Source organism: Cavia porcellus, unplaced genomic scaffold (genome assembly GCF_034190915.1).
Source record: "Cavia porcellus strain 051 isolate PalLab524CR breed Dunkin Hartley unplaced genomic scaffold, mCavPor4.1 scaffold_11, whole genome shotgun sequence".
Lineage (NCBI taxonomy): Eukaryota > Metazoa > Chordata > Mammalia > Rodentia > Caviidae > Cavia > Cavia porcellus.
The window spans coordinates 14,161,151-14,185,987 of NW_026947494.1; the positions used below are offsets into that span (position 1 = coordinate 14,161,151).

The 24,837-nt window shown below is 35.9% G+C and overlaps 1 long non-coding RNA gene across 5 annotated transcripts in view; it reads left to right on the forward strand.

The window, feature by feature from the left end:
* The window catches only part of LOC134478061 (uncharacterized), a 194,402-nt gene that overhangs the window by 46,582 nt on the left and 122,983 nt on the right, over positions 1–24,837 (forward strand). For 3 of the 5 annotated variants that reach the window (XR_010050411.1, XR_010050414.1, XR_010050413.1), the window contains exon 2: positions 15,119–15,221. This is a non-coding gene — a long non-coding RNA (uncharacterized LOC134478061). Of the gene's footprint in view, positions 1–15,118; positions 15,222–22,173; positions 22,598–24,837 lie in introns of those variants that run through there. The other 2 variants (XR_010050412.1, XR_010050410.1) reach the window with 1 other exon arrangement.

The following is a 24,837-nucleotide window of genomic DNA, read 5'->3' on the forward strand; positions in this document are numbered from 1 at the left end:
TTATACTAGGAAGACAATAAATATTTATAAATGAGTTTGACTTTTTCACTTATGAGTGTGATCTCAAGTTGCTTCCATTTATCTATAAAAGCCCCAAGATTACCCTTTTTATATTCCATTGTATGAAAATACATACATCTTTTTATCCATTCTATGGTTGATTGGCATTTTGGCTGTTTCCAAGATTTAGCTATTACAAATTGTGCTGCTATAAATATAGGTACACATATATCACTGTGCCATAACATTTTCAATTTTTCTGGGAAAACAACCAGAAGGGGAATAGATATATTAAATGGCACTTCTAATCCTAGAGTTTTCAGGAATCTCCACACTGATTTCCACAGTGGTTGTACCAGTCTACACTCCCACCAGCTGTGAAGAAGGGTTTCTTTAGCCCCATGGTCTACCAACATTTGGTATTGGTTGATTTCTTGGTGGCAACCATTCTTTCTGGAGCGAGATGGAATCTCAATGCTGTTTTAATTTGCACTTCTCAAATGACCAGTGATGTTGAACGTGTCTTCATGCATTTATTTGCCATTTATATTTCTTTGTCTGAGAAGTCCGTGTTCATTTCAGATGTCCATTTTTGGATTGGGTCTTTGAATTTGGGATGTCTGATGTTTTTCAGTTCGTTATATGTTCTAGATATAAGTCCTTTGAGGGGCAGCTGGCTAAAATTCTTTCCCATTCTGTGGGTTTTCCCTTCACTCTGTTGGTAATGTATTTTGAAGTACAAAAAATTTTTAATAAGAGGTCCCAGTTATTAATTCTTTGAAATATTTCCCATGCAGTTTGCATTTTGTTCATGAACCCTTGGCCTACCCCTATATCAGGTTTCTATCCACCTTGTCTTCCAGTAGATTTACTGTTTCTGTTTTAGTATTTAAATCTTTGATCAATTTTGACTTTTGTTTAACACATGGTGAAAAACTTGAGTCTAGTTTCAGTCTCCAGCATATGAAAAGCCAATTTTTCCAGCACCATTTATTAAACTGGCTATCTTTGTTTAGCCCCTTTGTCAAAGGTAAGGTAGCTAAGGGTCTTTGTAGTTGTGTCTACATCTAATCCTCTAACCTGTTCCATTGATTATCAGGTCTCTCTTTTTTTTTTTGCAAGTACCATACTGATTTTATCACTGAAGCTTTGTAGTATAATTTCAAGTCAGAGATTGTGATGCCTCCTGCCTTGCCTTTCTTTCCTAGAGTTGCCTTTGCTACTCTAGGTTTCTTCTGTTTCCAAATGAATTTTGGATGTTTTCTCTAGATCTATAAGGTATGTTACTGGCATTTTGATCAGAATTGCATTAAATCTGTGTAACAGTTTTGGGAGTGTGACCATTTTCACAATGTTGCTTTTTTCAACCAGAGCAAGGGATATCTTTCCATTTTATGGAATCTTCTCAATCTCCTTTTTTAGAGTACTATAGTTTTCAGCATATAGATCTTTTATACCCTTTGTTAGGTTGATTCTTGAGTATTTAATTGTTTTGGATGCTATTGTGAAATGTCATTTCCAAATTTCTGTCTCAGTGAGTTTGTTGATTATCAGGTATAGGAATGCTATTGATTTTTCAGTATTAACTGTATCCAGATACATTGCTAAGTTGCTTATTAACTTTAGTAGTCTTTTGATAGGGTTTTTTGGGATCTTTTATGTAGAGCATCATGTAATCTGAAAATAGTGATAGTTTAACTTCTTCCTTTCCTGTCCTTATTCCTTTTATTTCTCTCTCATCTAATTTCACTGGCTGATGTTTTCAGAACTATATTGAACAGGAGTGGTGATAGTGGACATTCTTGTCTTCTTCCTGATTTTAAGAGTGAAAGTTTTCAGTTTTCATTCATTTAGTATAATGTTGGCTGTTAGTTTGTCATAGATGGCCTTTATGAGATAGAGGTACATACCATCTATCCCGCGTTTCTGAAGGGTTTTTACCATGAACAAGTGTTGGACTTTATCAAAAGCTTTTTCTGTGTCTATTGAGATGATCATGTGATTTTTGTCTTTGGCTCTGTTGATGTGATATATTACATTTATTGATTTGTGTTTGTTAAACCATACCTGTGTTCCTGGGATAAATCCCACTTGGTCATGATGTATAATCTTTTTGATGATTTGCTACATTCTATTTGACAGTATTTTATTAAGAGTTTTTGCACATGTTCATTAGGGAGATTGGTCTATAGTTCTCCTTTTTGGTTGGGTCTTTCTTCAGTTTTGGTACCAGGAATAAGTTAGGAAGAATTGCTTCCCTTTCAATTTTATTGCAATGTTTGAGGAGTATTGGCATTAAATCTTCTCTAAATGTCGTATAGAATTCAGCCATAAATCTCAATTAGTTTTTTGTATTAAAGATTCTTGTATTTTTCATAATAATTCCCTTTCTGCAAATGGATTAAAATACCTAACACTTTTTTCAGTTTTATTATGTTGTTTTAAAACTTGGTTTATGGAGTTACTAGCTATAAAACATTTAAAATACTATGTTCTCAAGTATCTAAATCTTCTCTTTATGAAGTCTGGGTTTCATGTTTTTATTTAAATTTTTTAAATTCTAAAGTTATAAAAATATTCTTTTTTACATTTAAACATTTGATCTTTCTTCCTTCCTTTCTTTCTTTCTTTCTTTCTTTCTTTCTTTCTTTCTTTCTTTCTTTCTTTCTTTCTTTCTTTCTTTCTCTCTTTCGTCTGCTTGTCTGTCTTTCCTGTCAGAGACAGGGCATCACTATACAATTCAGGCTGGCCTTGAACCTACTTTGTATCCCAGACTTTCTTTGAATTCAGAGGGCTCCTCCTGCCTCAGCCCTCCCAAATGCTAGGTTTATTGCTTTGTGTCACTGTGCCAGCGTTAATTTCATTCTTGAGCTTATCATAAATTTTAAACAATTACTGTAGTTTATATATATTGATATTAATTATGTAGTTAATGTTTTGCTCATGTTATATAAAATTTCCATTAAATACTAGAGTTCTAAAAGTCTTTGCTCCTGCCTGCTCTCGTCCTATCAATAGACACACACTTACGTGCAGATATATAATTTCCTTTGTGACTCTGTAGGACGTTTACTTATTCACTTAGTTCCTTGTCTATCTTAGGCACTGTGTGAAGGCCTGCATACTTGTCAGAGCCATAGAACTTGGTGAAGGAGACAGGGTATAACAGAAACAAACAGAAAACTGTAGCTTCAAATTGTGGTAAGTTTCTTAAAATGAACCAATGAAATATCACAAGAATGATTTATTCGGGGGAGCCTTGGAGGTCAGCTGATGAGCAGCCTCATTCCATATACAGCCCTAACCACCCTGTGTCATGACAGTGAACTTATTCATAGCTCTGAAGGACAAAGACAAGGATTTCTCAGGATACCCAACATTGTATAACCCCTGAAAAGGAGGGGGTCCCAGCAGGTGTGTATGTGTGAGGGACACAGGGAGGAGCTAGGGATGGGAGGTGTGGGCTGTGCAGGGAATTTGGATTTAAGCAAACAGTAGCCAAGGGAGTACTTTAAGAAGAACAGGCCACATGTAGATACTTAAATGAGAATCTTAAACAATGTTTTACTGTTTATATTATTGATTAATGATTTATTGTTTTTGTTAAAATTACAGTGAAGTAATTCCAAAACATACACTATAAATTTTAAATAAGATCACATTGAATTTATTGAAAAAATTTTGCAGGTGGTATATTTTTAAGATGTAGTGCTTTTTGTACAAGATCTATCTTATTTATGTGTGTGTATGTGTGTGTGTGTTTAAATTTATACTTCTTAGCATCAGGTGTGGTGGGCACATGCCTGTAATTCTAGCACTTTGGAGGCTAAGGCAGGACTATCTAGTGAGTTTAAAGCTTCCAAGGGCTACATTGTAAGTTCAAGGACAGCCTGAACTACATAGCAAGACACTGTCTCAAACAAAGAAAACAAATAAACAAACCAACTTATATTTTTTCCATTAACATTGTACCTCAGGATTCTGAATTTTGTATGAACTACAGATTGATATTGTACAGAATTTTAAGTATATTTAGCTGTAGTATATTATTTTTAGTTAAATGCATTATTTTCATAAATTTCTGAAAACATCTGGCAATCTAATAAAATATTTGATTCTAAATTTTTTACTTAACAGTTTTTATCCTTCTCATTAGGTGATTTTTATATGATTTTGATTTTTCAATGTTAATAATTATGCAGGGGTATCAATCAATTTTTACTGGGGAGACAAATGTAGTGCAAGATATACAAATATATAAGAATTTACAAAATTGACTTGGAACAGCCATCTGCAGAGTCCAGTGTGGGAGAGTGTGGAAGGTTTGTCTGTGCACTCCAGATCTGAAGGATCCAGCGGGAGTCCTGGAACTCAGGGGAGTGTCCCGGGTGAGTCCCAACCAGGAGGCTGGAGAATCTGCACTCCTGGAAGGTTGAAGGGTCAGTGCTACAAGCCAGGCGATGCCCAAGGTGAAGGTCAAGACTGGGGGTCCTCTGATCAAACAGAAGCCAGCTGTGCTTCTTCATTTCCCTTTTATTCCATCCTGGGACAATCTCCTCTAAAGTGGGTTTGTGGGTTTTCCATACACAGAATTACACTGAACTAATTTGGCTGGGTGTTATATATATATATATATATATATATATATATATATCGACTGGCCATTAAGTGGACATCGACTGGTCATTATGAATCCTTAAATTTTACTAAATTACTTATTTTAGCAGTTGTAATTTTTCTCCACTGAAGTGTAATCCAGAGAATGATATAATTGCATCTCCTCAGTGTTGAACTGTGTGCACATTCCTAAAACAAACAGATACTACTTTCTTGATGCACTGTTCTTTTAATGGTGTTGCGATTTATGAGCTAATACTTGTATTTGGGAAATTAGTACATTGTTTACATGTGTACGTGTTATTTACTTTTATAATTTTTATACCATTACTGCTGGATACTAGAGTGTTAGTAACTTTATCAAAAGCCTTGGAAGTCTCTCCTCTTTTCTGATGCTCTGGAGAAAATATAAAACACTTGAGCCTTTGCTAGGATTTACCTATAAAGTCTTGTGAGTCTTTTCCCTTTTTACTGGTCTAGCCAGTTTTTCTAAATCTTTTATGAAGTGAGACTCATCATTTATACTAAGAAAATACAATGATAGACTTTATTCCTGTGCAGCATTTTCTTCTCCTTTTCCTTCTTTCCCTTTTTTTTTTTGTAACTGGGTATTAAAAATACTCTTTGCACTAGACTGCATCTCCTTAGCATTTGTTTGTTCATTTTTAAAAAATCTCTATTTTATTTTGAGACAGATGAGATGGAGTCCCACTGAATCATTAAGTTGCCCATGATGGGCTCCAACTTACAGTTCTCTTGACTCAAGATTTTGCTATTTTGGATACCATTTTGTTTAAAAAACAAAACTTCTGATTTCTTTATTCTTGGGAATCTTTCCAAGAAAATTTTCTCTTTTATTGATATTTCAAAAGCAGTTTGCTTTTGTCAACTATACTTATTTAAAATACTGATTTCTAGTTTAGTTTTATTGCTGCAGTTATCTAATTTTCTGGGAGAGGTTTGACTAGAGGTCACTTGTGCATAGATTGTTTCTTGAATTCCCTTACTTAGAGAGAATGCTTTAAAATTTCAGCACATTCAATTTTAAATTCTTTTGATTCTTTGTTGACTCCATGGTTATATTATGTTGCTCTTGATTGATGGATGCCATATTTCTCAGTTTCCCACGAGAATATTAGCATTCTTTTTAATTTCTTGCATTAGACCTGCTTCATGAGAGAAATGGCACTCACTGTTTTTATTTGAGGTTCTTTTCAGGAAGCAGGTACCCTCTGGGCCGTATCATTTGACAGCAGTGCTGGTTTTGGGATGGATGGTATGGATCTGTATAATGTGACAGGCGAAGACCTCCTCACTGTAAGACTATGCCCAGGATCCAAGCAATTGTCAACTTGGCATTGCTACAGGCATAGAGTTTTGACTCTGCCAACACTTTATTTTTTGTTTTGTTTCATGCTTATATTTTTTTCTTGAGGGGAAAGCTACTCACAGATCTTTTAAAAAAGCATTCTTTTCCTTGCTATATTATAGAGTTGTCAAATTTCTTTGGTTTGCTCCTAGAATCTACCTTATAAACCAATAAAAATCTAGTCCTCTGGAGGAGAAGTATTATACATATCTGCCTCCAGCCTGAATTTTACTGGGAAAGATGTACTGGGAAAATTAAAGTTTCTGAAGAGATCATTGTTGTGCTGAGTCATTTTGTGCTATATGTAAGCTGGGGCTGAAAGCTTGCTGGGGAATAATTTAATTTTCCCCCTGAATTTTAACACCAATTATTAATGTCTGCTTTGGCAAAGCTCTGACTTTTTACGGCGATTAAGCCAAATTTCAGTGTGGTGCAAAGTCACTTGCTACGTGTGTCTGGAAATGGGGCAATTTTTAAAGTTATTCTGGAAACTCCTGCCGGGTCTCCCTCTGGCTTCCTCTTTCAACCCTGACTTGTGATTTACTTTGCTAAAAATATTGCTCAGTCTTCATGGAAACTTTCATCTGCTTGAGTTTAGGAATGAGTTATGCACATGTGATCCTGCTCAGGAGATTTTTGTTTCTTGTCCATTGATTTTTACATGTCTCAGTACAATGCTTTTCTCCTTATTTTTCTTGTCTGAAGTCTTTTCTTGTTCATTGAAATAGTATTCAGGCATGAAGAAAATACATCAATTTCAGGGCACCATGAAATAGGAATGAGAAACTGGCTTATTTCAAAAATTAATCTACATTTTGAAGATAAGCTCTTTTCTCCAGTGATTTCTTTCTGAGGCATTCTAAACTCTTCTATGTTAGCCATACATTTGAATATTTGTAGTAAGGTTAAGGCCAAAGATGTCCACCATCTGCGGGCCCATGCTAATGAGGACCAAGTTGTTAGTATCTGGCCGGAACGAGTGAGGTTAATGCCCTACTTTTTATGAAGGTTTTGTTCCTTTCAATCTCTGTAAATAGCAGTGTATTTTAGTATGTAAGTACATTTTCTGTTTTTCACAGTTAAACCTTAGCTTATTGGAATATGCAAACTCCAGAATCCAGTTCCTGCAAAACCTAATGTAATTTTATTGTTCTTGAAAGTCAGTTCTATTTTTGCATCCACCATATTGTAATTTCAGTATAACCGCCTAAATTGCGGTGGGCAGTCTTATTTAACTACATTTGGTAGCTATGACAAAGGTCATAAAGCTTAATTCTCCAGATAACTAGTGAGAAAATACTAGAAGCCAAATGGTCTCTTTTGAGTACAGTTTTGGACACAGGGATTTTTCTACACAGAATTATCTCTTTAAATTTAGAAGTGCAGTAAAATGTAGATAAATGTTTTATCGAGTATCTAACATGTGCAACATACCAAGGTAGCTAGAAGAGTTGTGTGAAAGTAAATAAGGCGTGATTCTGCAGAGTTCACAATTATCTGGATGAAGGAGAGGCAATGAGACTTTAAAATTGTATCACAGTGTTCACTGACAGCAGCAATAACCCTTCTAAACAATCACCACAAGAACAGAAACATCCGTGGGCTTTTATTGCAGGATAGCATCTTTATGATGCTATAGTACAGGAGTTGGCTGAGGCTTTGCTCGCTTGTAAGTATTTCCTGGAGCATCCAGGAGAATGTGATCTCTGTGGAAACTGTTGCTCGCGTTGCTGGGGACGCCTCCTGGGATCCTGATGACTGGCTGGCTCCACTTCGGGACCCTGGCATCTGGCATCCGCCCCACTTGGCTCTGGATTTCCTCGACCCCTGGCTGCCCTGCCTGCCCCTGTGACCTGGGTCTTTACCAGGAATGAAACCTGCTGCTTACTTGCTGCTTTTTAGCACTGATTCTGCAGATTCCTGATCTAAATTTTGCATAGCCTGGCGGTCAGTGCCAGTGGGAACATATGCAGGTAAAGCAAATGAAGAAGGTTACATAACGGGCCAGAAACTCTTGCCAAATTCCGTTCAGGCAGAAGTATTCGCTTTGATGTGAGTTAGGTATAGACAAAATGAATCTTTTGATCGGGGAACTTGATTTTGTCTTTCTGAAATCTGATGTAGCCTACAGTGAAGGGGTCTGAGCTTTGCCTTTCTGAGAATGCATTATTCCCATAACACTGAGTAGACAGCTAAGTAAAATATAATCTATAGCTCGTATACTTTTGTTGAAAAGATAACTGAAGAAAACAAGGAAACAAGTGGTATCTACAAAAGTGAGATAGTTTTAAATATCTAAAATTTTCTTGTATCTGAATAGTTCAAGACCAGATTCAACATCCCAATGGACCCAGCTAGCTCCACGTTTTTTCAAGCCTCTGAGTTAGAACTGAGCCTCTCTCTGTCTCTGTCTCTGTCTCTGTCTCTGTCTCTCTCTCTCTCTCTCTCTCTCTCTCTCTCTCTCTCTCTCATATTATATATGTCCACTGGGGACAATGGTGAAAAAGACTTTGATTTCCAAAACACACTAATTGTAATCAGCATGGATTTGAGCAATGCTATGGAAAAATCCTTGTCCCTTAAATGAAGGCGGTTCTATTAAAAATATTGATCAATCATCATAAACAAAATACTGTATATGAAGATCAAGTTTTATTAATGTTCCAGCTCTTTATATTTACTTATACTTTGAAAAGATTTTAAACATTTTATTGTGGCTTAAGCATATATTTCTTTAATCACTGATAATGCTAAACACCTTTTAGTGTTCCTCTGTTACCTGAATCTTTTCTTGGTTGATCATTTATTCAAATATTTTGCCTAACATTCATTTGGCGGTCTTGTTACTATTGGGTTGTAAGAGTTCTTTATGCAATCTACATATACATCCTTTAACAGAAGTGTGTTTTGAGAATATTTTCTTTTGGTCTGTGGCTTGTTTCTTTATTTCCTTAATAGCATCTCTCAAAGAGCCAGAGATTTGTTTTTTGCTGACTGCAACTTAAAAATTTTTATAGTTGGCACACCTTGTTTTTCTAGGAGTTATTTACTTTTTTAAACCTACAGTTATAAAGTTCCTTATGTGTTTTATTCCAGTGATGTTAGTATTTTATGCTTTACAGTTAAATTTATAAAATGTTTCCATTCTTTTAGAAAACATGTTGACAGCTTTAGAGAAGTCAAACCTGTCTTCATTGTGTGATTCAGTGACTTCGTTTCCAACTATTTATCCAAAAGCAATGAAACATGTCTTTATTCACTTGAAATTTTAAACAAATATTAATTAAATAAATACATTTGTGGTATGTAGATATTGGAGATTACTATGAAATGGCTCCAAGCAGGATTTAAAATTAACTAATTGGCATTCTATGTTTATCTGTGAGTCTGTCCTAGGCCTAGGCCTCTTGCCTGGCGAAAGGAGCTGATTCATAGTAAGTGAACTTCTATGAATCACTTGTCCTGGCTGAGGCCTGTAGTGGCCTGTGAGGTCAGAGATGCCTCACAGGGCAAGATAAGGCTACATGTAGCTGAGGACACCTTGGCTCCAATCCCAATTAAATAGATAGAGACTGCAGCAGCAGGAATCACTCCTAGAGTCTCACTCCCCCTATGATAAGACAGTTTTCCTAAATTGATATGATTTATTACTTGGAGAAGTCTTTGAAGTGACTCCCAAGGTCCTGCTCATTGCCTGCACTCTCCTCAGTTTACCCGCTGCTTGTTTTGGACCTAATAAATATGGGCAGTCCAGAGGAGTCTCTGTCTTTGCCCTCAGAGTCTTGAACTTAGCTAAAAGGTTTTGACCCTCCTGGAGCCCTAAAATCATACCACATCTCATTTTATTTAAACCTTTGCCGTGCACTCATTTGGGAGATTGGGAATCTAGGTCAGGACCCAATATATACATATAGCATTATACAGGGGGGAAAAATCCTCTTGCACAAACAGCAACATGGTTATAGGTCAAAATCAAGCTAGCAGAGAAAGTCAAGCACAAAGGCTACACAATACATTTTTTCCATTTAGATGATATTGATAAAATGATAGGAACAGAAGCCAGGTTATCAGTTACCAGGTCCTCAGGGGGAAGAAGCATATTACAAAAAGTCACATGGGAACTTTCTTGGGAACTGGAAATGATCTGCATTTTGATTGTGTTGTCTGTTAACCAATTCTCAGCTTTTGTAGAGGTGTTAATAGATCAGTAAAGAGGTTTTTTCCATGCTTATTAACAGGACCTCGGTATTTCAGTAAACACAAATCAGATACATGTTATCATCTTGTTTTTTAAAATTATTTGTAAGACAGTTATCTGTTGAATCATTGCTGCCTTTGTTGCCTTTGAATTAAATTTAGCTATTTCCTTTTCCTTTTCCCTCAGTATCTCCATGTAAGCTTTCATACAATTCAGCCCTCAACCAATGTACTTGGATTTTTATTGCTTTTTCAACCTGTAGCTTCCAGTTCTTCTAATTCGTGTTAAATATATCATGTTGTACATTTTAAAATGCGTGTCACCAAATTTCCTAGCATGTCATGACTACTTGTGTCATTTTTCTTTAAATGCTTTTGATAATATGACTCAAACGAGCATTTTCTTTAAATGCTTTTGATAATATGACTCCAGTTCTGTAGTAAAACAGGTGCTAAAACATTTTGCTTCATTTTATTATTTTTCTTCTCCCAACTGAAACATAATCCTCCTACAGAGTTTTCCACACACTGAGGTGCTCTCTTGATGGCTTTATTTTGAAGAAGAAAATATATTTGGTGAAAGCATTTCAGCCTGGGATGATGCTGGTAAATACTACTAGTGTGGATCTCATATTCATCTCTTGATAAAGTCAAACACAAATGCTAAAAAAATGTAACATGAATTTGGTGATGAGTGTAGCCTCATAATTATAAAATTATACACTGTAAGTAAATTTTACAAATGTTTTAACAACTTTATGAAGTAAATTAAGAATATATTTGGCTATATTATCTTATGTCCTAGGTTTACATTACTTCTATCACCTTTTCTTACATTTGACAGCTGAGATTTATTTTCTATTATGTCTATCTATATCTAAATTACCAAGTCAGTTGAATACAGTGTTGCATATATTGTCCATTGCAATTATGTTGATTATTAATGAAAATTCACTTTCTCTATCATGTTTAATTACTTCAACTTCTAAAAGAAATTGAAAACTATCTTACTCTAGTTTTAACAGTGATTGGATGAGAAATTTGATGTTTAATTCAGCATACTATCATAATGATTGAGTGATTTATCACCAGTGGAATGTGTATATATCACACTTCGGGAAGTCTAAGACCAGAGATCCAACATAGTCAGGTTCTGGTGAGAGCAGACTGCCAGCTTCTGTTTGTATATTCATGTCATAGAAAGAGTGCTAGAGAGCTTTCTAGAGTTTCTTTTATAAGGACAGTTATGTAAAACTCCAAACCCATAATCTAATTATCTTCCAAAGATTCCAACTTTTAGTACCATTACTTAGTGTGCTAGGATACTACGTTATAAATTATTTTACATTATGAATTTTGAAGGGACATACATACATTCAATCCATAAGAATAGTGTTTATGAAGCTATCAATTTCTGAACTATTAGGGAGTATCCAATTTTGTACCACCATCCTTTCTTATTAATTTAGGAAAATTTCTTCATTGGAAAAATCAGACTGTATGGAAAACTGAAGCCTTGGTATCCTATAGTAGCTTGCATTTAGTAGCTTGCTCCTATGTGGTGATTTTCTAATAGAATTTGTCCTGTTCTGGTAGCTTTTTGTCAAATATGAAATTTAAAATGTGTAGTGTATCCTAGATAGAGAAGTCAGCTGAGATTGAACAGCATTTAGTTTTTCCCTTGATCTATTACCATTTAGCCTTGAGCACTGACTTGTGCCTTTCAGGTGGAGCAGGCAGCCCTTGAAGGTATATGCATCCATTTTAAGCTTTAGCATTATTTGCTCGCATGTTGTTTATAATAACAATAGATAATCAAACAAATTGATGTCCTTCATATGTGTCATATTCTCCTTTATTCAATTGTACTGTAAATATTATATACAATGGTCTAAACAGTGGGTAGGTGTTTAAGGTGGCTAGGGGTAGAAAGTCTAAGCCAAAATTTTGACTATTTATGTTTCTGTTGTGAAAGAGCTTGTGAGAAGCAGAAACCTAATCTACACTGTTCCCAAATGTTCATGAAAATGAAGATGAGTCAGCACATTAGATATTTTTAGTGACATTAATGATTAAGTCATAGCGTACATTTCTACTGCAAGAGGAGTACAGCTGGGGATGATTTTGTGGCTCTGTGGTAATAAACACATCAGTAAGTAACCTAGCAATCAAGAGTAGGTGCTACCAATTAACTCTGTGACCAGCGAGTTTCCCCTGTGGCTTTGGGGAGCCTGTAGTTACTGGAAGAGTTGTAGCTCCCCGGGGTGGATGGGAGGTAGAGTGTGGACAGACGGCTTATTTTGTTCCCTTTCTCTTAGGCTGTTAAAGTGATCATTTCCAATTCAAGATCACTTTATGTTCACTTCTGAACTTTTCAAACTTGAGAAAGATTACTTAATCATCCTATCCTACATAATCATAATAATTATAAAATCATATTTCTCAGGGGGAATATATATTACGTATATATGATAAGCAGAGGACACAGAAAACTCAAATGATATAATTTCTAGATTATTTAACATTTATTATGGACCCCCTCCCCCATGTATCTGTTAAGGATTTCCTCAGAATTTCTGAAGATCTAACCTTAGGGACCACCTTGCAGAACATTCCAGGTAAGAAAGCTACTGTCATATTCCCAATGCACACGAAAGGCAATGCTTCTACAGGGTATTTTTCCCACCTACCACACAACCCACTTTGACATGTTGATGGTTAGACGATGTCTCTATCATAGAAGAGGATTCTCTAGAACTTATAGCCCTTCCAAGATTATCTGAACAAAAATTATTCCCTCCACATATACTTGCTAAGTTTTAGTTCTAATAGGAATAGCATGATTGTTACTAACTTCTCAAAAATCTCTGTTGATGTGTGTGTGTTTCTCTGCTTAATAAATTAAAATAAGCATGCTGTTACTATGATCATTTTTGTGAAATGAAATGAATGCAGGTGAACAAAGGAATACAGAGATAAGGGATAAGGCATAGGTTAGGAAACTGAGTCTCTACAGTGCCAATGTTTTTTTAAAAAACAGGATATATAATACTCAATTTTGTGTTTTAAATTTTGTTAGGCTTTTATGTAAAATCCTGGTGTTACTTACCATGCCTTCAACAAAACCTGTTACTCATAAATGCTTGCTGAGAGTGGTGTTTGCAGAAAGATAGAACATGTCATTGTGGGCTTTGGGTCAACTGAGTGTTGAGGGTAGGCACAATCCCTAGAGGAAAGATAAAAGTGCACTGGGAAGATTAGGAGGAGAAAGCTGAGTGCTACAAGCCACAGATAGAGTGATTAGGAGGAACTGAAGCCTTGAGCAATTCCTGTTACTTACTCTGAGTCATCTTACTTTTATATTATCTTAGAAGAGTTGGAGACTTGGCGGTAGCTACGTGAACTGAGAGAGAAAAAGTCTGGGAGAAACCATAGTCATAGATGTACATCTTCCTCTGGTTCACTAAAGAAACATTATGGAATGACATCAGCAAGAGGACAAAGTAAAAGATATTTGGATCCTCACTCCTCCTTCCAAATACCAATTAGGCAGAAATCTCTGGACTAAAATAGCACTGAAGGAGCTTAGGAGTCTAGTTAAGATACTGTAATAACCCAGGACAGTTTCAAAAATTAAAGAATATCTCCACAAAAATTGAGGAGGATAGCTCTATTTCCCTCGTAACATCCCTCATTCAGGATGGCACAAGTTCGTGCCAGGAGGGGACAGTTTGGCAGAAAGCAAGTGTTTCACTCATGGGTGAAGACAGAAGCCAAGTGAGTGCTGGACCCACTTCCCTGGCCTTTCATACACTGGTTCATCCTTGGAGTTCAGCACATCCGGGTTTCTGAGGAGAGCATCAGAAAGGAGAAGCCTGGCCATGGGTAGGAATCAGACGTGTAGGAACTCTGAGTATCAGTCATCAGCAGTTACCGCTGTGGTCCCCAGTGCCTCCTGTATAGCATCCCATAGTTTGAGCTGGAGGACCCTCCAGCATCTCCTCAGTCCCCAGAGTGACCACCATAGCAGGTACATCTATGCCTGGATCCTGGAGCTGTGGTCACTCCATGTGAGCCCTGGGCCCTGGATCTGCCACCATTCTTCACAAGCTGTACCTCACACATCACCACCTTAAGTGTTTATCCCAGGTCTGAACAAGGTGGGTTCCCCGTAACCCTATTTCCTTCCATGGATAAAAGAGAGAGCAGAAGGACCCATTGGCCCTGCATCTCTGTGCAAACACAGATAGTTTATGTTACTATAGATTAACATGAATTTTTTAGACTATATATATATATATATATATATATAACCACGTATTATAGCCTTTGGTTAGGTTTTTCTCTTAGTGCAATAACTTTGAAATTCATCCATATTGTACCTACCAAATATTCATTTTTTATAGTTGAGTAGGATCCTATTGTATGGTCATGTCATAAGTTGTCAATGCCTTCACTGGTAAGTGACTACCTGGGTTGTTTCAGCTTTAACTGATGCTTAATGAAGCTGTTATGAACATTGATGTATAAGTCTTTGCACTGGCATGTGTGTTTATTCCTGCCATATAAATACATAATACCTAAGCCATGGTGCATATGTTTAACTTTGTTCAAAAGTGAAAAATGCTTTTTAAAGATATTTTAGTTTCATATTCTCAGATGCAGTACATGAGCATTTCACTTGCTCTGTATTTTTGTATCCAGGTGTTTTAATTTTAGCCATTTAAATGGTTGTGCTACAGTATTTAACTTTGGATTATATGTATTCTACGTAATATGTTCAAACTTTCCAGCATCTTTTAAAATAGATGCCACACAATTGTAACTCTTTTAATGTTTTTGTTTACTATTAATGCTATCAGTTCTGTATTTATTGCAAATGATTTGTTTTCCTCCAAATGATGACTCAAGTTCTCTTCTTCCTTCCATGTCCAGCGATCTGTGATTGGAGGAGGGACACTGTTCTTTCCTCTCCAGAATGCTGTGTGTTTTGTGGTCCTATCCATCTTGTGATGTCTTGTCCTGGGAATTCTTTAAGGTACGTGGAGGGAATTGATTTGTGTTTTGTATTACAGACTTGTTAGGCTACACCAGAGCAACGCTTAACCTGGTGCTGATCACCCTCATAATGAGTGATCGCTCCAATGTCCCCTCAAGGATGTGTCACCTAAGCTGAGGGGAAGGTAGCTCTTGAAACCTTGAATGTATTTGGAAATGAACACGAGATTGGCACATCTGGAATGAATGGTCCAAAACAGGTCAGGTCGCATCTGAAGAGCTTGAAATAAGGAGAAGCTTTTATTTTTTAAGAATTTTTACTAGTGGATTTTGCAATACACAATGAATTGATTCCTGTGTTTCTGAGCACTTCTGTCATGTATCTTGAGTAGTTTCCTCATCTGCATTGTTGATCAGTTTTCAGGCATGGCATGAGAAAGGATGCTGTGCAGATGACTCTAACTTTGTGCAGCTTGTTTCTTTATGCTATGCATTCCTGCAAAATTCTGCTAGTGTTGCACCTTCTGATGAACTTCCAGTGTAAGGTGGTCAGCAGGGAAGGGTACAGCTCACTTCACTGCTTCTCATCTGTCAGGGGTCACCGTCCTTCACCTTCTGAGTCTCAGAGACAACACTTGGTTCATGTTGGATTTTTGTTGTGTCAAGTAAGTAGTGAAGCTAGTTGTTCCTCTTTTGGCTGGACTGGAAGTGGAAGTCTTCTTGAGAGTGTCTGATGTACTGCTTGCTGCATATTTCCTTTTGCTGAAGAGCGGAGATTGTTCTAGGACATATAAAAATAGTTCCCTTGGGAGGTGATTCTAGGAGGCAGGAGAAAGCAAGATACAGGAGAAAGAAATGCCAACAGAGAGAGTGCTAGGTTGAATTATTCCTCTTGTTTACGATTCAAAACAACTTTAGAAACTTTTAAAAAGCTCATTTATATTAATGAAAGCTTCTTTTTCCTAAATAAAATGTCCCTGTGGGAATTTTTGTGCACAGAAATGTTTAGTTCAGAGTTATTTTAATTTTTTATATCAATTACATTTTGTTTTATATTTATATAAAGTTATATTTTACATTAGTTTTTATGTTAGATTTATAAAATTTCAGATGCAAATCTTTAAGTCTCTGATTCATTATTAGGGTTTTATGTTCCACTAAAAATCTCATTAGTCCTTGGTGAATATAATGCATTTTAATAGATATATTAAAAGTAGTTTTACAAAATCTTTCATATATGTTAATATTTTAAAAAATCATCTATAATTTTAGTGCCTTTGATTCTGATTTTAAGGGGCATTCATTTGCTCACCTAAAACAGAGACAAAATTCCCATATTTTGAAATAATTCTTTGAAATCTAATAAGTTAAATTTATTCCTTTCTACGTTATTTAAAGAACTAATTTTTGTAAACAGTATAATTTCAATTTAAAATTGTGAGTCTAGAGTAATTACTCCCTGAGGTATTTCAATTTACATTACCCACTGATTTGTTACTTCAATAAGGAAAATCACTTCAAAGTTACATAAACTTGAAGCATGAAATACATAAGAATTATCCCTTAACAGAATTATAGCTATTAAAATTTTGATTAACATTGTTGCTTATATTTAATTTTAATTCTTTCAGAGCAGAAAAGAAATAGCCACTAGAGAACATTACATAGTGTTAAGGGAATTTTAAAGACAGTTTAGATTTGAGGTTTTTAAACTAATTAATTCATAACTTGGCTTAAGTGATTAGGCGGCATGGCAACCAGATACGTGGCAAGATATAAAATTTAAAGGGGAAATTTTATCCATAATTCCTGCTGCCAGTGGTCGCTTTGGGACGGGGTGGAAACAAAGGGGGATCTTTTATTGCATATCTCATATATCAATCCTAAATACCTCTACTCATCTAATTTATTGACATTTCTAGTGACGTTCCTTCAACTATACACATGAATTTTGCATATTTCATTCTGTTCAATTATGCTATTGTAATATTAATTTATCCTTTCAGAAATTTTTGAGTTTCCACTGCCAGGTAGTGCTCTAGGTAGCTGGAATATTGCTGAACAATAAAATTTCTTGCTTTTTAGGCCTGACACACTAGTAGCAAGGAAAGAACACCAAATGACAAAGATTTCAAATAAGTACAAAATTTCATAGGCACACACAAGTAAACTGTTTTGTATTCTAGGAGGGGAAACATTTTAACGAATAAACAAAAAAACCGATCTTGGGGCTGGGGATTTAGCTCAGCGGCATAAGCACCTGCCTTGCAAGCAGGCGGTCGTGAGTTCGATCCCTGGTACCGATAAAAATGAAAAAGACAAAAAAAAAAAAAACAAAAAAAACAAAAAAAAAAAAACAAAAAAAAAAAACCGATCTGAGTTCCTGAACTGGAATGCGAACAGAACTCTGAGTACTGTGGAGAAGTTGTTTTCAGGTCACCAAAATTATGTAAGATGATCAGGAAAGATCTTCTTGGTAATTGGTGTTTCGAGAAAGGTTTCCACTAGCTGAAGGAGCCAGTCAAGTGGGCGTTCACCAAAGAGTGGTCCAACCAGTGTGTACAGGCAGGGAAAACAACCTTGTCTTTGAGAAGCAGTAGCAATTAGGAGTGACCAAAAAGATATGAAACAGAGGGATGCAGAGAAGTTAAGAGGCTAATCATCATTTTAAAGGATTGCAGTTACTATTTATATGTTTCTGGTTATCAAAGAACAATTTCTGGGTTTTGAGAAATAGTATTGTCTGCTCTTGGAATCCCTGTGGCTACAGTGTTAAGCAGAGTGTACAATGTTTGGTGGTGCACAATTAGAGACACTGCTTAGGGATCTGAGTAGAAAACTGAAAAGAAATAAAGGTTGCAAAGCCTGGTTGTGAGAATTATGTGTATGTTAAGATTAACACAGTAAAATTTCCTGTGGGATTGCATTGGGATGTGAGACAAAGGGGAGGATCAGGGTAGTACTGAGTGAAATATAAAAAAAGGAAAGATGAAATTTCCATTACATAGAATAGTAAACAGTCACAATTTAGTGCCTGTGGAGTGTGAGCTCATTGTGAGAAATCTAAGTGAAAACTTCAGGTTTATAGCTTGAGTTCAGGAGAGCTGTAACTTTTAGAATATTAGTGGTGGGTGACTTTTAAACCTATGAGATTGGATAGCTTTTAGTACAAGTTATTAAGGTCAACAGAAATGTGGGGACATCTAGTGAAGAGAAATTAGATGGGGGATAATGGATATAAATATTTCTATCTAACATCAATCCCTAGCAATATAGTGAGTTTGTGTTCATGGGTTTAAATAGAGATGGTCAGTGTGGTTATGGAGCCTTTTTTCTTTAGCGCACAGCTGACTTGGTTCTAATGCTCATGGATGAGAGTTTGTTTGTAGCTAGAACTCTGATTTTTACAAGTGAAAAATCAAAGCAACAAGTGGAAAAAGATTGGTAGGTAGCTGTAGTGGGATGATTGCAACAATTAGTCATGGGGTTTAAATAAGGCTGGGAGGTGGGGACATTTGCACAATGAGAGACAGCAGCTGACTGATAGGATAAAGGATTTCTAAGTATCACCAGACCAAAAGTTGGAAGGGAGTAGGGCAATGGGAGGAGGCGTGGAAAGATAAAAAAAGAAATTGTGGTTAATGAAAGAAGCCTTGAAAATGGAAATGATTTAGGGCTTGAAGATTTTGGTAGTGATAAATCTAGGTTAAGGTCAGATAAATGAGTCATTGACTTATAAATACAATTATTACGTTACTGGAGGAGACAAACTCAAGAAAAGAAGATGAATACTTAGAACAATAAGCATATATATATATATATATATATGTAGTATAATTTATCAAGTAAGAGAATAAAACTTAACAAAATAAAACAGAATAAAGTCAATCAAAACAAAACAGTGAAAGTGGTACAGAACTTCAAAATAGGATAATAGAAAATCAACAATGGCTACTATAATATATTCTAGTATCGTCACAATAGTTGTCCATAACATCAGACATAGTAAAATCAAATAAAACAAAACAGAATAAAGCCAATCAAAATAAAGCATTGAATAGGGTGAAACAATAGACTTACACAAAACAAAACACTGAGAACAGTATTGGGTTTCAAAAACAAGACCAAAGGAAATCACCCATGGTTGCTCTATTGTATGCTGTTATCCTCCCAATAACAGGACTTTTGGCGTTGGGCTTGCAAACTTTTTGTACCTCAGTTGCTATCAACTCAGCCTATCCTCTGAACCAAGGGGTTGCTGATGGTTAGCGGATGGGTTTTTGATTCTCAGCCCTGCGTTTAAGTGGGGTTTACCTTAGATTTGACATTAGAAGAAAAAATAGGGATTAAGAAGCTAAAATTCTTGAGAAATGAAGAGGAACACCTAAGGGTAAGCAGGGATCAATGAGTATATGATGCAATCAGGAGATGCAAGACTCAGAGCTGAGGGATTTTAGAGATAAAGACAGCAGAGACCCGAAGGTACCAGGGCTCCTGGATGACCGTAACCACCACTTGAGAGACAGTGTGGGAAGCAGTATCTTGGAACAAAACTCAAGGATTTTTCTCTTCTAAATCATAGAAGTTAAACGATTTATTAAGAATACAAGTTGTTCTAGAGATAAAGGACCATCAGTTTCAGAGTATGTCGTAGGGCTCCAGGTGTTGGTGAGGTGATGACCAGAGACCAAAGTGGAACTTCAGTGTGCAGAAGAGCACAAGTGGCCAAAGCGGCCAGGGACCTCGGAATGACTGACACCAAGAAAGCTGGATGTTTATAGAAATAGATGTATGTGGACATGAGGTAGGTGACAGGTCGAGGCTGAGCTAGCAGGTGTGGGGATCCCATTCCACTCAAGGGCTGTGGTGACAAAGGTCAAAGGCCTTATGCTCTACACAACGCTCCACCCAAGTTAGGTGCAATGCTGTCTTACTTGGATGCATTCTTTGTCTCTTGGCTGCCCTAGTTTCCCAGGGCGGCTAGGACTACCCAGCTGAGACACCTTTCTCATCTGATGAAAGTAAATACGCCTTAGGTCTAGAGACACTGAAGTCAGTCTCTTCCCGACCTCAGACGTCACTACTTGTGTTTTTATCTTTAATGTACTTCCCCCAGTGGACTCAAACTTTTGAAGGGCACAAGACTAATTATAATTGAAACAAAATAAAACTTCTATTAGCATTTAAGCACTTATTAATGTCACAGTTAAAATTTTAGGTTTATACATAGTAGATTTATGACATTCACAGAGATCATCAACATTTTTCTCTCCCTCAGAGTACTTTTACTTTTTATAGTTTGCCGCTTTGGTATTTACCAGTAATTTGCAAGAATAACGAGGTTGTGAGAAATCTTTCCATTCCTTAAAACATTTAAAAAATGTCCTTATCATTTTCCTCTTTTTTCTGCCTCATGTTTTTTTCCTCACTTATATAAATTCCTAATGCTTGAAGTTTCATAGACCTTTTGGAACTCTTTGAGATAAACCAGGACTTTTTATTGATTTTTCAGGCTGCCAGTTTTTAATTAATTTCACTTAGGTCTGTTAAGTCATATACCTCTAGCCCTGCACTTTTAAACTCTAACATTTCATTGCTCTCCTCCTCTATGCAGTTATATTTCTGATTTAAGGATTTTTTCAAATTTGTTTATAGTCATTTATTTTATTAGGGCTTGGAGAGAGTGAAAGCAGAACTTTGTGTTAATTATGAAAATTTTACCTTGAAGTTTTTTATATGTACCAATGTTTTTAATGTTTATACCATACTTAAAAACACATGTATTTTACCAATTGGTTACCCAAGACAGCTTTTGGAGATCACTCCTCCTAAGAGCTGGGATGTTCTTTCTAGTTTAATAAATTATGTTGATTGAAAAATAAATTTAGTATCTTCACACAGCTGAAAGATTTCCTAAACAAAATACGCTAATGAGAAACTTTATTTCATGTATGTATTTGAGAACAGATACTTACAATATTATTTTGCTAACTAAATTCAGTGGCAACAAAACTTGTGGAACATTTGTTCAATTCAGTCATTGGAAAATTGAGTAACTCAAGACACAACAATTAAGATGTTCTTGTATAGTAAAAACTGTGCAGTCTAATGACCTGGCTTTAACACTGTGGAGAGATTAAGTGGATTACTGATTCTGTGCCTGTTCTCAAGGTCGCGGGCTTTTCAAGGCGACAACAATTTCTTAGATTTGCTATCTAGCTCCAGAATAATGATTTTCATGGCAATGGAGTGCTACCAGCATATTTTTTATGGAGACTAAATACCTGGAAGGAATTCATAAAAGCATTAAGAACCATGCATAGGAATCAGATCAATGTTATTTATCAGAACTCCCGTTAGATTTAAATTGGATAGTTCAGACCACTTTTCACTTCAATCTTACCTGGGGTTTTAAAGTTTGATTTCTCATATAATATTGATGACATACTTTAGCTTTGCTCTGAGAAATTGGCATTTTTCTCCCTTTTAGAAAAGGAATAGAAGGATTTATTTGGGAGTTAATCTTCGTGCTGTGGCAAAGTAAAGATTTTTCACTTAAAATATTCCTTTGAATTTCCTAAGAAAGTAACTCAAAACCAAAATAATTTTTGAACTTGATCATTTCCTTTGCCTCTGCATACAATGTTACTTGAGGATGGAAGGACATCTGAAAATCCTCTTTCTGAGGACATCAGTTAATTACATTTCAATGGATTGTCTGCCTTTAGCTAGCAAAAGCATAAAATGGATGAGCTGAGTCTCACAGGAGACTCTTACTGCAACCTCTGGAAGGGTTCTCAGTGTGTTACAGTGCAGAATATTTTAACTATAATTTAATTAAGCCACTACTTCTTTCATTCTTCTTTCCCTGATGTCACCCTTATGTTCAGGCAGGGTGGTTTATCGCATTGGGACTTACTGCAGGGGACAAGGGGACACCATTAGTTTTCAGGACAACATATCTGAGCACTCACATTTGTGTTCACGTACAGTTCCGTTGCTGCCACCTGTTTCCACCTACCATTCCGTGGCACTCAGCACCGGTCCTGTGTGCGTTGTGAAGGAGAAAGGCACACAGCAAGAAGCAAGTCTGTCCTTGGAAAATGCAGCCCGCCACTTGTCGTGTGGAATGTTATCTGTAAGATTTAGTTCTTGCTGAATGGAAAAACAGGAAAAATGTCCTTCAAGACACATCTGAGCCATGCATGAAATACACTTCTAATTTCTGTGAGCTCATCAAAAAGAATGGTTTGTGCTCTCATGGATCATTTTTTCATGCCTGCATTCTATAATCGGAGCAACTACTTTGAAGATAACAATACCTAATATATTAACTGTTGTTAATCTATTATGTTGCTTTGAAATTCTGTGCTGATTTTGTTCTTTTTATTTTAAAATAAAAAGATTAAAAATACATTTCTAATCATATCCAGTTTTCTTTTTTTTTTTTTTATTTAAGAGGAAAAAGAGAAAAACACAAAACAAAACAAAGCAGTGTAAGGTTACACATAATACAGAACTACAAAAAAAAAACATAACAGTAAGAAATCACCTGTTAATAGATTACATAATATCATCTTGGAAATAGTTGCTCAAATCACAGTATCAAAGAATACAAAGTAGACATTCAAACAGAGAGACTGCAAACAGCTGTGTTCAATGATCCAAAAACATTAATATAGTCAGCTATTTAACATCCCTAAACACACTTGCTGTTATATCCGTTAGAGCTCTTTTTTTCCCCTCCCTCTCTTTTTTATAACAAAATTTACACATTTTGGATTTTATTACTCCTTAGTTCTTATTACTTTTTTGGGGGGGAGAGAATAAAGTCAAATATGGCAAAACAAAGCTGTAAGTCAAAACCAAGGATAGACATAGCACATGATGTAGAACAGAGTACCAGGTCATCAACAATGGTTATCAACATTGTCTCTTGTTTCCTTAAAAGGAATTGTCCATCTCATTAGATATTATAAAGCCGGACAAAACAGTGGAGAACAAGACCAATAAAACTTAGGCATTGTGAACATTACAGGACTTCCAAAGGAGACAATAGTCAAACCAGAATGGGCATCTTTGTGAATCTTATTGCCTTCAAATTAGTTGCCTATACCTTCAAACTTGCTACTATCGCACAGAATGGAACAGAGTCTAATCAGTCAAAACAAGATCTTGGGAGTATTACAGGACTTCAAAACAAGTTAATAGGAGATCAAAAAGAGTTACTACTATATATCCTAATTTTTTAAGTTTTTCCCTTAATTAAAATAAACATAAGAAATAGCTAAATAATTTTTTTAAAGAATAGTAGTTACCATAGTGTCTGTCTTTTTCCTTAAAATATTTGGATAAAACTTCATATACTATGGCTTCAAATATTTCCATATCAAAAAGCCCAGAGTAAAGCCTTTCTAATTAATAAGTGAAAATTTTATAAGGCTTCAAGGCCACATAATGGGGAATCATGATTATCACATATTTTTATATATTTGAATCATTACTTACATTAGGGAAACTATTCGGTATTCATACATGCGAGATTGATTTATTTCACTTATGAGTATGGTCTCAAGCTGCGCCCATTTATTGATAAATATCTCAATGCGATCCTTCTTTATAGCTGAATAATACTCCATTGTATAGAAATACCACAACTTTTTTATCCATTCTTCAGTTGATGGACACTTGGGTTGTTTCCAAGATCTGGCGATTACAAATTGTGCTGCTATAAACATAGGTGCACATATATCCCTGTGGTATGATGCTTTCAGTTCTTCTAGGAATATGCCTAGAAGTGGAATAGCTGGAATAAATGGGATTTCCAATCCCAACTTTTTGAGAAACCTCCAGACAGATCTCCACAAAGGCTGTACCAGTCTACACTCCCACCAACAGTGCAGGAGAGTTCCTTTTTCCCCACAGCCTCTCCAGCATTTGTTGTTGTTGGTTTTCTTGATCCTGGCCATTCTTTCAGGAGTGAGATGGTATCTCAGTGTGGTTTTAATTTGCATTTCTCTAATGACCAATGATGATGAGCATTTTTTCATGTATTTATTTGCCATTTGCATTTCTTCATCTGAGAATTGCGTATTCATCTCAGATGCCCATTTTTGGATTGGATCTTTGAATTTTGGAGGTCTGAGTTTTTTTAATTCTTTATATGTTTTAGACAAGAGTCCCTTGTCTGAGAGAGAGTTCACTAAAATCTTTTCCCAGTTTGTGGGTTTTCTTTTCACTATGCTGGAGATTTCTTTTGACATGCAAAAACTTTTTAATAAGAAGTGGTCCCAGTTATTGATTCTGGGAAGTATTTCCCGTGCAGTTTGAGTCCTATTCATGAATTCTCTACCTACTCCTATGTCTCCAAGGTTTCTACCCAATTTGTCTTCCAATAGATTTAGCGTTTCTGTTTTAATATTCAGATCTTTGACCCATTTAGATTTTAATTTAGTACATGGTGATAGACATGGGTCTAGCTTTAGTTTTCGGCAAATGAAGAGCCAGTTTTTCCAGCACCATTTATTAAAGAGACTGTCGTTCTTCCAGTGAACCTGCTTGGCTCCTTTATCAAAGATAAGGTGGTTCAGTGTGTTTGTAGTTGTGGTTGTATCTTCTAATCTATTCCATTGATCTTCAGCTCTGTTTTGATTCCA